This window comes from Orycteropus afer, unplaced genomic scaffold, assembly GCF_000298275.1.
Source record: "Orycteropus afer afer isolate SDZICR_OR568_19922 unplaced genomic scaffold, OryAfe1.0 scaffold00133, whole genome shotgun sequence".
NCBI lineage: Eukaryota > Metazoa > Chordata > Mammalia > Tubulidentata > Orycteropodidae > Orycteropus > Orycteropus afer.
Window position 1 is genome coordinate 7,853,709 of NW_006921720.1, and position 18,014 is coordinate 7,871,722.

Sequence of the window (18,014 nt, forward strand, 5' to 3'; positions counted from 1 at the left end):
GCAGTAATGTACCAAACAGTGTTTCTTTGCTATTCATAAGGTTTTCCAGTGAAAGTAGCCAGTGGGTTTCCCAGGTTTAGAGTTTTGCTGTTGGAGCGACAGGATAAAGGGATTAGAAACAGGTAGAGCAGAGATTAAGACAACAAATTTAGCAAAGTAAGCTATGAAGTGAAAGAAGAAAGGGGATGAAAGCTAAGCAGAAAATTTAAGGTGGAAACCTCCATGAGGTCTCCATGGGATCTCTGGAATCGCAAGATCCTAGAAAGTGTGTGTGGAGGTTGGGAGTAGGAGAGCTGGCACAATTGGAGGCTGTGGTCATGGTGTAGGGTCCTCAGAGCTGAACATTACAGAGCTGAAGCTCTTCACAATGTGGCTCTGGAAGGAACAGTAATTTAAACTGACCCTAAAGAATGACACTGGACATATAATCTGGACTGGCATAAAGGTGAGGGAAAGAAGTAAATAGTGAGTCTATTTCTACTGTAATACCACCAGCAAAGGTTGACTGTTTTAACCCAGAAAGTTTTTTTAAAAATATAATTTGATAGGCACCAACTGGTAGAATCTCCATTATTAGTGGAGGATCAGCCAGAAAGTCACATATGATTTGGAAGCTTCTTTTATTTCACAAGGGTGATAGGGTCCAATAGTTTCTATAAGGAAAATTAAGTTTTATAATGTACACACCGAGTTGACCACTTGAAATTAAGATTAAATGACCCATGAGAATGAAAACTCTTTGCTTTTTGTTGATAATTAAAAGACATTTTATTCCTCCTGGAAGGAAAAATGACAGATAAAGTGGGTAGAAGTGTGTAATTTTGAGTATACTCTTGGCTGCCATGGACCTCTGGTTTTTTTGGGGGGCCTTGTGGAGACTCAGATCATCCTGCTTGCCAATGAGGCTCTCCCAGGACTGGAAAAGATTTCAAGATGCCTGGCTTCACCCAGTGTGACACAAATTATGAATGTTTTTGAAAGCACATGTTCCTGAAATATGTTGAAACTATCTCTAATAGTTCCAAATAATACATGTTTAGCTTCACTTGTTCCATGTGAAATATGATTCCATTGGAAAACAAAACAAAACAAAAACACAACATTTCATTCACCTCTTAAAGAATAACAAAGTATGTTAGAATATTAAAAACGCTGAGAAGTCCACGATTAAAAGAAAAATCTACATAATTTTTTCCCATGGAAATATTATCTATTAACATCTCATGTAACATAATTTGGGAAATGGAAATCTACATAATCTTCAACAGTAGAATTTAAGGTTAAAATTAGCTAAGAGGAGCTATATGTTTGCTTATTTGAGTTTTTGACACACTGTAACATCCCCAAACATCCATTTAACGGCCTAAATTTTTTATTGTTTGACACCATGTAAGTCTATCTGCACTCTCATCATCACCTTCACAAAGAAAGCAGTATTTGTCAGTGTTTAAAAATCAAATGACCGTATGCCATAAAACTTGGTTAAGTGCAACTAAGTTTAAGGAATTTGCTCAGATATGATGTTATTAGGAATATATGCACAACTGCTGCTTCCTGTATCATTTTTTTCCTATAATTTTTTACTATCTGCCAGACTTATTTTTATTTATTTATTTATTTTATTGTGCTTTAGGTGCAAGTTTACAGCACAGAGTTTGTTTTACATTGAACATTTCGTGTACATTTGGTTTCACTCCCCAGTTACCATCCCCAACCCTAACCCAGTCTCCTCCACTCTCTGCCCAGTACCCAGCCCCCCATGCCCTTCATAGTTATATACTCCTGTGTGTCCTGCATTTCCTCCATGTGAATGTGTTGCCCCTCTGGTGCCCCATGGTCAATTGCTCCAAGATATGCATCTCCATAGAGTTTGTGGGTGCAATACCCTGGGTTGAGTGGTCTGCATGTACATCTTGTTTACTATGGGTTGAGAACCAGTCCCTGGGACTGAGTTTTATTGCAGGCTTAGAATCTATCCCAGAGCCCTAGTATTGGGGGTCTCACCTGCCAGACTTATTTTAAAAAACATTTAACTTGAATTGTATCCTTCAGAAAGATATGCTGATGTTGTAACTCCTGTTCCTGTGAATGTGACTTTGTTTGGAAAAAAGATTTTTCTTTTGTTAACAGTTAAATGATGCCATACCTGAGTAGGGTGGATCCTACTCCTAATTGCTTCTGAGTGATATTTTATAAAATGGAAGAACAGACATGGAAACAGTCACACACAGGAAGAAGACAGACACTGTATGACCATAGAGGCAAGTGCAGTCATAAGTAAAGGAATGCCACAGATTACCAGCAGCCTCCAGAAACTAGGAGAGAGGCATTGGACAGTTCTTTCAAGACCATCAGAAGGAATCAACTCAGCCATACCTAGATTTAGACTTCTAGCCTCTAGAACTGTGAGAAAATAAATTTTTGTTCTTTACAGTTATCCACTTTGTAATATTTTATTATGATAGCCCTTTGTTGTTATTATGTGCCATTGATTCGGACCCAACTCATAGCAACCCTTCCTTGGGTTTCCGAGGCAGTATCACTATGGAAGTAGATTGCCCAACTTTCCTTCCAAAGAGTGGCTGGTGGGTTTGAACAGCCAGCCTTCTGGTTAGCAGTCAAGTGCCTTAGGCACTACACTACCAACCCTGGGACACTAATATACCATATAACCAAAAATGTACACAAATCTTAAGTGTACAAGTAAACAAAATAACAAAATGAATGCAATTTCAGAGGATCCATGGAGGGTGAGCAATGGCATTCCCATTTAACAGGTGAAGAAATTAAAGCTTAGGGATACTATGTGAGTTACCCAAGGGCACACAGCTAGTAATGAGTGGGTGCAGGAATTTGTAACCAGAGTGCAAACCTATCTTTGTTCTAGCATCTAGTTCCCTGAACAGGTCCTATAGGACAAAATAAAACTGCTCTGGTTTCTGAGGCAGAAATCTTTATGGAAGCAGACTGCCACATCTTTCTCTTACAGGGGGCTGGTCAGTTTGAACTTGCCAACGTTTTGGTTAGCTGAGTGCTTTAATTGCTGCACCATCAGTGTTTCTTTTAGTCTCTTGAAGTTACATGATAAAATACTACAAGGCTAAATCTGCCAGACACAGAAGTACAGACATCCATAAATAGCATATACATTTGCTAGCTCAATTCTAACTTGAGTTTTGTTTGCAAGTAACCTGACCTTCTGAGCTCCAGGTTCTTTCATTTTTTACATCCCAGAACTCATAACTCCTCCTTCACACTGTCTGAGATCCTGTCTTCCTGACCTCTATCTTGTTCTTGGCCACATTAAACTACCAACTCCCTGGTCTTCATTTCCTGACTTGCAAATAACTGGTTTGATTCAGACTCTGACATCTGTCTGGCTCTCTCTGATCTCCTGCCGGCCCAACCCAAGCCTGTTGTTGCCCACACAACTGCATTGGATACTCTTGGGAGAGGAGCTGACATTTTTCAGTGATATCATGTCAGTCATTCAGAACATTTGCCAATCAGACAGCTGTTCTGCTGTTGGGTTTTAGGGCCACTCCAAGGTGAATACATTATATTTACTAGGAGGGAAGTTCATTTCTACTACTGGATCACATGCCTGTTGTGATTTAGCTATGTCAGCAGTGACTAATTTCAGCATGACCTATTCAGTTTGCTTAACTTAAGATGGGATTCAGATTTATTGGTCCAATAGACATTAAACTCTTCATGGACAGAGCTGTGTCTTATATTTGTCCTTCCAGTTTCTGCACTTGGTAGAGGCTAAGTAATTAAACATTATGCTTGATCAAAAGTATTTGAAAGATATGTTGGTATTTATAACAGAATTCTATGAACTATAGGCATTTTGATGAAATTTTAATTCTTTTGTAGGCTAAGGACTATGGAATTGAAGAATATAATTTATAAGGAAGGTTTCAGAATTCTTTAGGTCCTAGGCTTTGTAAGTTGTGGTCTGGGTTCTGTAAGAATGCAGATTTTCATTCTAAACGAAGCCTTTTCTTAGATCCTCTTTTCACTGACTGAAAATGCTAAAACATTCAAAAGTGATAAACTTCTTATGTAGTCCCCTTATCTCCTGTATTCCTCTTTTTCATCCTTCTCTTTTGCCACCAGAATTCTTTCTGAAGCACTGGTCTAAGTCAGAAGTCATCCAACTTATCCTGTAAAGGGCCAGATAGTGTATGTTTTAGTTTTTTGGCCATTTATTGTGTTTTATGTGAAAAATTTCACAGTAAATCAGTTTCCCTTTCAGTAATCCATACACATATTTTTCTGTGAGGTTGGTTGCAATCCCTACAATGTAACAGCACTTACCCTGATTTCCTCATTTCCATTTCTCCAGTTTCTCTGCCCCTCCTTGCTTTCTCTTCTTTGCTTTTGGGCAAATGTTGCCCTTTTGGTCTCATGTAGTTGATTGTTCTAAGGAGTACCTTTCTTGTGGGTGTTATTATTTATTTTATAGGTTAATAAATGTGACCTGTGGGAGAGGCTTCAGTTCCAGGTTAAAAGGGTCATAGTGTCAGTGGTTTCTCCAGTCTCTATAAGTCCAGTAAATATGATTTTTTTTTTTTTTTTTAATTTGAGCTTTGTTTTACGTTGTTCTCCCATTTTACTGGGACCTTCTATTGTGTCTCTGGTCAGAACAGCCAGTTATGGTAGCTAGGTACTATCTAGCTCTTCTGGTGTCAGGCTAGAGGAGATTGTGGTTTGTGTGAGCCGTTAGTTCTGTAGACTAATTACTTTATTGAGTCTTTGGTTTCCTTCACTCTGCTTTGCTCCAGGCAGGAAGAGACCAATAGTTGTATCTTAGATGGCCACTCTAAAGCTCTAAAGACACCAGATGCTACTCACCAAACTAGGATATAGAACATTATCTTTATGGACGCTGTTATGCCAATTGACTTAGATGTCCCCTGAGATGACAGTCCTTAGCCTTCATGCCCAGTAACTCAGTCACACAAGATGTTTGAATATATCTAAGAAGTTTCCATAACTGTGCTTCCTACATGCTCTGTTATATGTATGAATATCAAAAGAAACTCACTACTGTCGATTGGATCTGACTCATAGTGACCCCTCCTTGGGTTTCTGAGGCAATATCACTATGGAAGTAGATTGCCCAACCTTCCTTCTGAGGATTGGCTGGTGGGTTTGAACCACCAGGCTTCTTATCCTTTATTCTTGTGTACCTCTCAGTGTCTTCACTACCTTGGTCACATTGTGCTGACCTCCTCTATATTATGTATTGTTTTTCCTTCACCAGAACTAATACATGCTTAATATCTAATTACATGATTCTCTCTCCATCCCACTCCCACCCTTGGTAACAATCAAAGTTGCTTTCTGTGTGTGAATCTTTTCTTGAGTTTTTATAAAAGTGGTATCAAAAATATTTGTACTTTAGTGACTGACTTATTTCACCCAGCATACTGTCCTCCAGATTCATCCATAGGTAGGGGAATAGGCTTTTGCAAGGCCAGTTATCGGTATGCTCTTGCTTTCGTCTAGCTTATGTCCAATTGCTAAATCACTCTTATGCAACACTTGCTGAAGGTGGCTTTGGAAGTGTGGGGCCCTGGCACTGAGTCACCTTTGTTCGCTAGAGCCATAAAAGCTTCTGCTTCTCAATGGAGGGTGCAGACACTCCAGTCTGCCCTGCAACCACCTAGAGCTTCATCTTGCAAGTAAGTCCTTAATAAATTCCTATACTGTAAACATGGAGCTGCCAGCCCTGTTTTCAGTTTCTCAGCCCCCTTCTTCTTTGGAGGCAAATTTAGAATTACTGGACTGTTTCCAGACAGTTGGTAAGCCAGCCAGGTGACCAAAGCTATGCTTCATAAGAGAGAGGCATTCATCAGAGTAAACCCTAGGAGTCATGACCTCCATGTGGGGAAGTTTGGCCCATCTATTGAAAGAAATCCCAGGGGCTTGCAATTTCCATATGGGAGTTCTGGCCCATATGCATCTATTGTGGGAACTCCTGGGTTTGCATGGACTGCTGAATGGGTATGAGGATGCTTCAAAACATCAAGAGACATAGCATGCAGCTAGACCAGGTAAGCTCCCATGTGTGTGGTGTGTGGGGAAGCCACCCTGCTTGTCCCCTTTGCTGTTTTCTTCTCTCCTCCTCCCTACTCCACTCGCTGCAGCCAAAGTCAGTAAGAAGAACTCAAGTCCTACCACGAAGGGGCTAGACAGTGAATTCTTTGCTGCAGAAATGAAAGCAAGGATCTCACAGGTGGTCCCACCCTCTGGCAGAGCCTATGCACAGGTTGTAGCTCAGAACAGCTGACTTAGGCAAAACTGAGAGGGCCTGAGAGAAGAAGATGTGAGCCATGGGAAAAAAAAAAAATTGCTGAAAGCCCCTTAAGAATCCTTTGAGAGTAATTCAAGAACAGGTATGGGTGGACTTAATGGTTTCTGGCAGGAAGGCAGTTAAAGAGATAAAAACCATGGAAGATGTTGAAGCCTGAACAATAATATTACACTTTGGGTCCTACTGCACCCCATGAGGAAGTGGCTTTTGCCTCCACGTAAGCCCCACCAATTCCTAGGTTCAGGGTCCAGCAGGGGGACCAGGGTAGAGGTCACAATACATTGGTCAAAGATAAGCAACAGACTGGCTCTTGTTAATACAGAGGCAGAGTACATCCTTATCCTTGGGAACTCAGAACTTTTAAGGACCCTACCCTTGCCAACTGAAATTATAGAAGTTGAAGTTCTCATGGAATTGGCCTTAACCACCTCTGTGGGAGAATTTCACCTGTGGGTTCAGTTTGTGAAAGCAGTCCCAAACATAATGTCCCTGTTAGAAACCCTGAGTAGAGAGACCTGGACACATATTATTGCCATGTTAGACATGACTAATGAGTTCTTTAGCATCTCTCTAGCCCAGTCTGTACAGGACCAGTTTGCCTTCACCTGGGAGGGGAAGCAGTTGAAATTCTTGGTGCTATCTCAGGGATATTTATAGAGGCTCACCATCTGTCATGGTATAGCTGTGAGGGACCTGACATTGTTTTCTTTCCCCACTACTGTCTGTTGGTTTCTGTGGTAGTTAAGTTTGTGTATCAAACAGGCTAGACCTGTTTGAGTGGTTGGGCAGCTGAATATAGTATTCCCCATGATGAGACTGGTAATCATCTCCATAGTGGAATCTACTGTGAGCAGCCGAATAGTTGCCTTAGGGCTGTGGTCTGCTTCTTATCCAGAAGGAGAAGGCTTGGGGAGTGGTCTCTAGCTTATGGCATGCTTGAACCCCACATATAGCCGAGTCATTGTTCAGCAGCCTGCCATGCTCTGCCAATCTTGGGACTTTTAATGGACTTGAATTAATGGCCTGCTGTGTGGTTTGGTGTTATCGGGACTGTACCTTATTACTTGTCAACCTTGGGCTAGTCAGTTTCAGCAGCTAGCTGCTGAATGAAGAAAAGCCTCCAGCTTTAGTGGGCCGAGAGCAGGAGGCAGAGCTGAAGCTCAAGGTTGAGGGGCTTTCACTCAGCCCCTAGAGCTTGGCACTTTGAACTCGGACTTAAAGCCTCCAAATTGTAAGAATAAACTCGTGTTTGTTATGTTGTTACTGTTGTTATATGCCGTCTAGTTGTACTCGACTCACAGCGACCCCTTCTTGGGTTTCTGAGGCAGTATCACTACAGAAGTAGATTGCCCAACCTTCCTTCCCATTTGTAGTATGTTCATATCAAAGTGGCACTTGGTAACCAAAACAGTTTCATTACATTGATGATATCATGTTAACTGCTAAACATGTTTTTCTGAATTGCCTAGATGTGCTAACCACACAACTACAAGGGAAAAGATGGGCTGTTAACCCCCAAAAGTTGTAGGAACCAAGAATTCTTAGGGGTTATCTGTTCAGGTAAGACCTGTGTGTTGCCTGAAGCTACAGTCAATAAGGTATAAGCTAGCCCCAACCCTAAGACACCAAAAGAAGTACAGGCCTCTGTGAATCTTTTGGGATATTGGAGGGTATTTATAACCACTTGGCCAAGTGTGTGAGACTGCTCTATTGACTGGTTAAAAAAGAGTGCCTTTTGAGCCTGGGACAAAAAACAGCAGCAAGTTTTATTTTATTTTATTTTTTTTATTGTGATGTGGGTGAAAGTTTACAGAGCAAATTCATTTTCCATACAGCAGTTCATATACATTTTGTTTAATGACATTGACTGCAATTCCTTATGATGTAACACCTCACTTCCCACTTTCTCCCTATGGTTACCTTTTCCCTGTGTCCTTCCCTCCCTTATACTCCAGGCTCCTGAGCTGTCTCCCTGTGCAAATAGTGCCCTTCTGTTCTCCCACTATTGATTGCTCCAAGGAGTGTATCTACCTGATATAAATATTCACCCCATATGCCTGTCTATTGTTTGGCTGGAAGCCACAGGAGTGAGTTCCAGATCTGAAGGATAACTAGGGGCTATAGTCTTGGAGGTATCACCAGGCTCTATCAGACCAGCAAACCTGGTCTTTTTTAAAAATGATTTTTAGTTTTGTTCCACATTGTTATCTCACTCTATCCAGGATCTTTTTCACCAATAATGCTGAGTGGTTGACGGTGGTAGCTTGGCACCCTCTAGTTCTTCTGGTCTTGTGGTCATATAGGCTGAGGATAGTATGGTCTACTAGTCCCTTGGACTAATTGTTTCCATGTGTCTTTGGTTTTCTTCATTCTTCTTTGCTCTGGACAAGGAGAGACTCCTTGTTACAACTAGATGATCACTTGCAAGCTTTTAAGACCTCAGACGTCACTAACCAAAATAGGATGTAGAAAAACATTTTTGTGTAGTATGTTATGCCAATTGAACTTGATGTTTCCCGTGACCACAGTCCTGAGCCCAGAGGTCCAACTACTTGCTCCCTTCAGGTAGCTGGCTGCGGCCAAGAAGCCACCACAAACTTGTCAGCTCTAGTATGCACCTGGACATTTTTATAGAACATATAAATATGCATGTAGAAACATTATCTGCTAACCCTATACATGGTCGTGGTCACACTCCTGCCTGCCTAGACATATCTAATCATTCAGCCTGTCCACCCACCTATCTGCCTGTAGTTCAATGCTTGCAATCACTAACAACGCAATACTGTACACGCAAAAGGGTTCATATTTGTTGTCTGTACCTCCCGTGTACCTCTCTATGCATTCCTCTTCCTCAGTGCCACAAAGTTGATCACTCACTTTTGGTACATTGCCCTTCCCTTCACCCAAATCAAACTTGTCTCTAACTATCTAGCATTATTCCCTTCCCTCCTCTCCCATGCCTGGTAACCAACAAAGAAAGCTTCCTTCTCTATATCAACCTTTCCTTGACTTTTTACAATAGTGAACTATTACAATATTTGTCCTTCTGTGATTGACTTATTTCACTCAGCATAATGCCCTCCAAGTTCATCCATATTATGCTGTGTTTTGCAGATTCCACATTATTCTTTAGTGTCAGCAGCAAGCTTTTGGAAAAGCAAAAGTGTTGGTTGCACAACATAAAGCATTGGATACAATCCAGGAAGGGCTTCAGATTAGACATAAATGGCAATGAAGCCGGATTTGTAGCAAGATCAAGATGGAACTAGGATTTTGGCCCTAATTTTGGAAGGGAGCAGAGAATCTGTACAGTTCCACAGAGAAACAACAGTTGGTGGCCTATAATACCCTTCAAAAAGCAGAACCATTAACAGAAGAGGGAAGCTGTAACGCTTCACACAGATTTGCCCATTAATGGATGGATCAGTGGGCTGTTTTGCAAGTTGTTATCAACTATAGCCCAGACAGTGACACTGACCAAATGGTACACCTACATGCAGCAATGTAGTGACCTTTCTGCCAGTCTGTTTTCCCAAGAGTTACAAGCTATACTTGGTCCAGTGATATATCAAGATGATCCTTCAGCTGAGGTTATGATGCTGCAGGAGCCACCTCTGCCCTCCACTAAGAGGGGGCAAGGCCCATTGCTGGCAGATGCCTGGCATGCAGATGGCTCTAGCTGAGGCATGCCACCACTGTGGGTGATGATGGTTGTACAAGCCTCCACTGATATTATCTTGTTTGAAACTCGTTCAGGGAAAAACAGTCAATGGACTGAATTGAGGGCTGTGTGGAGGATCATCACCTATGACCCCTGGCCCTTAACTCTTTGTATAGACAGTTGAGCAGTATCCTGTGGGTTAATGACATAAGGAGCAGTGGACAGTAATGAGCAAGGTTCTGTGGGGAAAAGCCCTGTGTTAAGTATATGTGATCACCTCCAAACCTCAGATGCTGACCTAACTGCTTTTCATGTAGCAGCCCATTCACCACTTTCCCTGCCAGGGAACCAAGAAGCAGATGCTATAGCACAAGTTAGAACAGTGCATCCAAAAGAGAAAGCTGTCTACTGGATTCACCAGAAAAGTGGGCGATGGAGTACCCATGTTGGTAGCCAAAGAAGCAGGCATAGAAGTAAAGTATAGTGATTTGGTAGCTTCTGTACATAATTACCCCATGTGCTCATGCCAATGTACAATGCATTTGACCCACAATCCTGGACAAATACATAAGGGAACACAGCCAGTAATAGACTGGCAGGTAGATTGTATATGCAAAGTTTCCCTGATAGAATGGGCAAAAGACCTACCTAAGGCTTTGAGGTTGATAAATTTGGACCCCTCTGGGGTGTTAGCCCTGTATGCCAGACTAGGAGCCCTGAATGACCCTCCAATCATGACACAAGTGACATTCCAGGGCCTCCTGGAAATGTATCTGCCCAGATTGTTGCCAGAACAAAAGAGCATGGTCCTCTGGACACATCAGAACCTGCCACTGGAAAATGGAACTATCTATTGGTGCTTGTTGTGGGTCACCCCAATGATCTGGCATTCATTAGTTCATCCCTCTGGAGATAGAGGAACTGACCAGCCTAATGTAGGAACCTACTATCCTGCACATGGAGACCCTCAATAGTCACGCTTCACTTAGATTGAGAAGAAGATAGCATGAAGGACAAAAATGGATCTAGCACACAGAAAAATGGGTGACTTTACTCACAAGCCCTCAAGGGACCTCCCCAGAGCAGTACTTATGGTACAATCAGCCAGGGCAAATGCCTAAGGCAGCCACTGTTCTCACCACCTGAGGAGAAGACTTGAACATGACTAATAGGAGGAGAAGTTACCCCTTTTGTTACCTACTGAACACTTGTGTTTCCATTATAGATATGTTTTACTCTGCTTTCTTTCCATTGGAGCTGCCAACATCTTCCTAGAGTGGGTGCACAACTTTGCCACAGTCCAGTTCCTGGGTCTGTGGACAGCTTTCCTTCTTAAGTGCTGAAGCTATGCCTTGGAATATGGAACCTCTGGCTGAAACTGATTCAGGAGTCATGGGAGACATATGGGTGCATGTGTGAGTCTCTCTGACTAAATAGGAGATAACAGGAACAGGAGGAGAAGGGTGTTGCAGAAATCTGTGTGCTAGTTAGGAACCACAACACCTCTCCATTGCACCCATGAGAGGATGTCTACCATCTCTGGGATGTTGGTGCCAGAACAGGGTGTATGGGGGAAACCCACCTGTTTTCAGCTGAGTAGAACGCTGTGGGTTCCTTTGTATCACTGGAAGTCTTCCCCCTGAAGAGTGGCCTATACTCCTAAGTCTCACTGTGACAGGTGATAGTGTGGAATGGCACTAATTGGTTATAGTACAAATAACCCCCACATGGTAGCAGGAGTATATCTCACTCCTAATGGAACCTGATGTATACGTGGCTACTACTTGTGGCTCCTGGTTGCCATATGATTTGATCTGGGATTGCTCTACACTTCAAGAACTTTTGGGAAATCTATACCAAAACCTCTGAATTGCCCCATGGTAAAAGCCAAGTTGACCAAGGGCAATGTTTTCTCCCATATGTTCCCATCACTGCCCAATCAGTTCCAGCCAGAGGCTCCACATTCCATTGCATACCTCCAATGCATAAGAAGGGGGGCTGTCCACAGACCCAGCACCAGACCTTGTAATGGTTTTTGTTTCTTCCCTTGGCTCTGGGAAAGTCATGGGACAAATTGAAACTCTGACCAATTTTATTAACCAGTCCTTGAGCAAAAGCAGGGAAAATTTGTGTCTATTAACTGCTGAAACCACCCTGATGAGGAAGGTAGTCCTCCAGAACCAGATGGTTCTGGACATTCTGAAAGCTGCTCAAGGAAGGACATGTGTTGTAGTGAAGGTTAAATGTTATACATATATAACAGACTACCACCAGAACATTATTGATTTGTTAGGCCACATGAAGAAGCAGGTACAGGCCCTGGACACACTTGATGGCTGGTCTGCTGTGGCTACCTGGTTTTCTCCTTCCTCTCTGGTAGCATAGTGCCTAAGGCACTTGACAGCTAACCAGAAGGCTGGCGGTTCAAACCCACCAGCCACTCCTCAGAAGGAAGGTTGGGCAATCTACTTCCATAGTGATACTGCCTTGGCAACCCAAGGAGGGGTTGCTATGAGTTGAGTCTGACTCGACAGCACATAACAACAACAACAACTCTAGCAGGCAAGGATTTTTTGCTGAGTGTTGGCCTTTTCTTTGATATAAGGTTGTTTTGCTGTGTGTGCTTGTATTGCTGCTATGGCTTGTGCTTACTACTACAGCAACACTACCTGTCCCTATCAACGTAGCTGTAACACCTCCTTTTAGGGCCCTCAGGGATCTTGTGGAAGAGAGGGATGTGCTGGCATCAAGGGGTAGATTGTAGGGGAATAGGCTTTTGCGAGGCTGACTATTGCTGCATTCTTGCTTTTGGCTGTCTTGCTTTCATTTGTTAAATCACTCTTATGTAACACTTGCTGAGGTGGCCTTCAAGATCTGTTGCCCTGGCACCAAGCCACCTTTGCTTGCCAGAGACATAAAAGCCCCTGCCCCCTGGGAGGCACAGAGACTTGAGTCTGCTCTGCAGCTGCCCAGGAACTCACTTTTAAGTAAGGCCTTATTAATCCCCTGTACCATAAAGCTGGAGCTCCCAGACTAGTTCTTCAGTCTCTTGGCCCCCTCCACATTTCTCCAAACATTTAGAGTTACTTGTCTATGTCCAGACACCATGTTATGTTTCACAGTCTCATCACTATTCTTTATCATTGTTTAATATTCCATTTTATGTATGTACCAAATTATGTTTATCCATTTATCAGTGGATGGACACCTAAGTTGTTTCCATCTTTTTGCTATTGTGAAAAATGCAACGAATATGAGTGTGCATATGTTTATGTGTGTCACTGCTCTTATTTCTCTAGGATTTATACATAGGAGTGGGATTGCTGTTCAAGTGGTATTTCTATATCTAGCTTTCTGAGGAAGTGCCATACCATTTTCTATAGTGGTTTTACCATTTTGCAACACCACCAGCAATGTATAAGAGTTCTAATATCCCCATAAGCTTGCTAGTATTTATTGTTTTTTTTTTTTTTTTTTTTGATAATTTTTATTTTTCCGGGGGTGAGATGGTATCTCATTGTAGTTTTGATTTGCATCTTTATAATGGCAAATGATGGTGTACATCTCTTCATGTGTTTTTTAGCCACTTGAATGTCTTCTTTGGTGAAGTTTTTTTTTTACATCATTTTGCTAATTTTTTGACTTTGTTGTTGTTAAAGCACCTGAAGTTTTCTATATATTTTAGAGGTTACACCTTGTCAGATATGCCATTGTCATTTTTTTCCCCAGTCTGTAAATGAGCATATTATTAATTTCTGGGAAGTCTTATTTATCTAGTTTATCTTCTGCTGTTTGTGCATTTTTAGTTATGCTTGACAGTGTATTTACTTCATAAGTTAGGACCCCTAGCTTTGTTATATTATCTTCCAGGAACTTTATAGTGTTAGGCTTAACATTTAGATCTTTGACCAATTTTGTGTTAGTCTTTGTGTATGGTGTGAGGTATGGATGTGGTTTTATTTTTCTGAAAATGGATATCCAGTTTTGCCAGCACCATTTGTTAAAGAGACTACCTCTTCCCCATTGAATGCACTTCAACCATTTGTTAAATTTCAGCTGTCCATAGCTGGATAGATTTCCTTCGGGGATGTCAATTCTGTTCCATTAGTCTATACATCTGTTTATGTACTGTACCAGGCTGTTTTGACTACTGTGGTTTCTTGGTAAGTTTTGAGATGGGGATGTGTTATCCTTTCTATTTTCTTCTTCTTCTTCAATAATTTTTTAACTATAGAGGCCTCTTTCCTTTCCATATAAAGTTGGAGGTTACTTTCTCCATTTAAATATTTTAGGTTTTGCCGGCCATGTGATATTACATAAATAATGGGTATGACTGTGTTCCATTAGAACTTTATTTACAAAAACAAGCAGGAGACAAGAATTTGCTTTTGGGTTGTTTGCTGATTACTAGTCAAAATCATGTCACTGTATTTCTTAAAAACTTTTTATGGTTTCTCTTTGCAACAGAATAAAGTTTAGTATGTATAGTCTGGTGTATAAAAAGAAAAAACAAAAACTCACTGCTGTCGAGTTGGGTCTGACTCATAGTGACACCTCTTTGGGTTTCCAAGGCGGTATCACTGTGGAAACTTCCTTCTGAAGAGTGGTTGGTGGGTTTGAACCACCAGCCTTCTGGTTAGCAGTCAAATGCCTCAGGCACTATGCTACCAGTCTATCATTCTATGATTATTATTGTTTTTTATGGTTAAAAGATTTAATTTTTTTTTAAAGTTTTGTTGTTGTTGTTGAGAATACATACAGCAAAACATAAACCAATTCACAGTTTTTACAAGCACAATTCAGTGACTTTTATTACATTCTTTGAATTGTGCAAACACACTCATCCTCTTTTTGAGTTGTTCCTCTCCCATTAAGATAAACTCACTGCCCCCTAAGTTTCTATCTAATCTTTTGAGTTGCTGTTGTCAATTTTATCCCATATAGATCTTGAAAGAGCACAATGCTCAAGGCAGACATTCTTCACTACTTAGGCTCTGACTCATAGCAACCCTATGTACAACAGAATGAAACACTGCCCAGTCTTGAGCTATCTTCACAATGCTTGCTATGCTTGAACCCATTGTTGCAGCCACTGTGTCAATGTCAATCCATCTTCTTGAGGGTCTTCCCCTTTCTCACTGATCCTCTATTTCACCAAGCATATCCTTCTCCAGTGACTGATATCTTCTGACAAAATGACTAAAGTAGGCAAGAAGAAGGAGCTCTGGTAACATAGTGCCTAAGGCACTTGACTGCTAACCAGAAGGCTGGCATTTCAAACCTACCAGCTACTCCTCGGAAGGAAGATGGGGCAATCTACTTCCATAGTGATACTGCCTCAGAAACCCAAGGAGGGGTCGCTATGGGTCGGGTCCGACTTGACGGCAAACAACAACAACACAGGCAAGAAGAGGTCTGTTAATTCTAGCTTCTAAAGAGCATTCTGACTAAGCTTCTTCCAGGACAGATTTGTTCATTCTTCTGGCAGTCCATAGTATTTTCAGTTTTCTTCACCAACACCAGAATTCAAAGACATCAATTATTCTTTGGTCTTCTTTCTTCATTGTCCAGCTTTCACATACATACTAGATGATTGAAAATATGATGGCTTGGGTGCAACTTAGCCTTCAAAATGACATCTTTGCTCTTTAACATTTAAAAGAGGTCCCTTGCAGCAGACATCCTTAGTGCATGTCTAACATTATGAGTCTGTGGTTCAAACAAAACCTAGTTCATAACAGGGAGCTCAAGCTACACGGTGACTTGGTGGCCCATAGTTAGGCATTTGGTTTCTATCAAAGCCCAGTAACAAGTCAAAAGCCATAGTTTGCAGAGGATAATAAGGTTTTGCTCCAATATCTCGAGGGTCTGCTCTGTGATACACTAATAAGCGCCTCCTGAAGACTGCCAAAGACAGCATCTCTATCTGTCACTGCCACTGCAAGCACCATTTGGATCAACTGGAGCATATGGCCCAAGTGGCAGAGTGACTTATATGGCTGTGTGAACCAGCTGCAGAACCTTCTCTTGTTCTGGGCCCCAGTCAAAATTAGCATTTTTAAGAGTCACTTGATAAATAGGCTGGAGTAACAAACCTAAATGAGGGGTATTTTGCCTCCAAAATAGAAAGAGGCCCACAAGACATTGTGTCTCCTTTTTAATTGTGGGAGGGGCCAGATGAAATAATTTATCCTTCACTTTAGTTGGAATATCTCAACATGCCCCACAACACTGGGCCCCTAAAATTTTCACTAAGGTGGAAGGCATCTGTATATTTGTCAGGTTAATTTTCTACCCTCTAACATCCAAATATTATACCAATAGAGTCATTGATCCTTACTAGGTCCAGTCAGCATAATATCATCAATGTTATGGACCAGTGTGATATCTTATGAATGAGAAAGGCAATCAAGGTCCCTGAAGACTAAATTATGAGATAGTGCTGAAGAATTGATATAATTCTGAGGCGGGACAGTGAAGATATATGCTGGCCTTGCCTGCTGAGGGCAAACTGCTTTGAACTAGAATTGAGAAAAAAGCAATGGCCAGATTAATAGGTATATACTAGGTATCAGGAGATGTATTAATTTGCTCAAACAGTGAAATCACATCTGGTACAGCAGCTGCAACTGCAGTCACTACTTAGTGAAGTTTATGATAATCCACTGTCACTCTCCAAGATCCATCCACCCCCCCCCCCCACACACACACAGGCCAAATAAGTGAATTAAATGAGGACGTGGTAAGAGTCACTACCTCTGCATCCTTCAAGAATTTAATGGTGGTCTTTATTTCTATAATCCCTCCAGGAATGTGGTACTGCTTTGGTTTTACTTTTGGCTTACTGCTTTCCCAGACAGAAAAAGTTCTAATGGCATCCACTTGACTTTTTCTACCATAATAACCCTTTCTCCACTTGTTAGGGATGAAGTGTTGGGGTTCTGTCAGTTGCTGAGTATGTCTATTCCAATTATTCGTTCTTGCACTGAAACTGCAGGGACTCCAAAGTCAGCAGGTAGGACAGCAGGCTGCTGTCTCACAGGTTGCAGAGGCTAATGAATCCCAAGTTTGGTAGGCAATATGGCAGGTTGCTGACTCAAGTCCAAAGATCTGAAAGTCAGATGATAACAAGCCAGATGTAGGATCCTGATCAAGCACAAAGCCAGTGAGCTTTGTCAGAATATCCATATTATTGTAAGCAGGCCACACCCCTGTGGAAACTTCCAATCAACTGATTGTCTGCTCTAGCAGATTTATCATGGAGGTGATTAAATTATATCAGATCTTATCACAGGGGATGACTACATCATAACTGCCAAACTACTGAGAATCATGGCCCAGCAAATTGACACACAAATTTAAGCATCATACCTTCACAGAACTGTTACGCTCCTGCTGTTTCAAAGGAAAATAGAGCCACTTCCACTTCTCTCAAAGTCATAATGCTTCAAAGGTAAGACAGACACCCACAGAGATAAGCAACATTTTGATGAATTGAGTTTATGTTTTAGATTTTCTGATGATTTGTAGAACATTTGACCCAGTTAAACAATGATGTAATGAAACAGTTACAAAAATGATGTAATGATATATCATATTTAAAAATAATGTTCTATAGATTTTTTTTTTAAATTTAATATTTTATTCATAGTTATGATGTGACCATCGTTCTTAATAGTGATATATTAATTCTGAAATTATACTAACTTTTATTTTACATTTTTGTGATTCAAAAGGACCCTCAATTTCTTAGAATGTCTTCAAGTCACTATTATGAGAATTACTATCACTATATTCTCCCCACCACAACATTAGAAAATTCCATTTCAATGAATATCATATCAGCCAGGTCTTGTAACAAAGGTCATCCCTGAAATGAGATAATTTAAGTTACCATATTTTTTTTCCTCTATAGGAAGTTAGATTTAGTTTTCTAAACAATAATATCTAAATAATTAATTTTTCACTTCACTCTGAATGACTATGTAAATTTTGACCAGAGTACTTTTTGTTTTTAACTTTCTT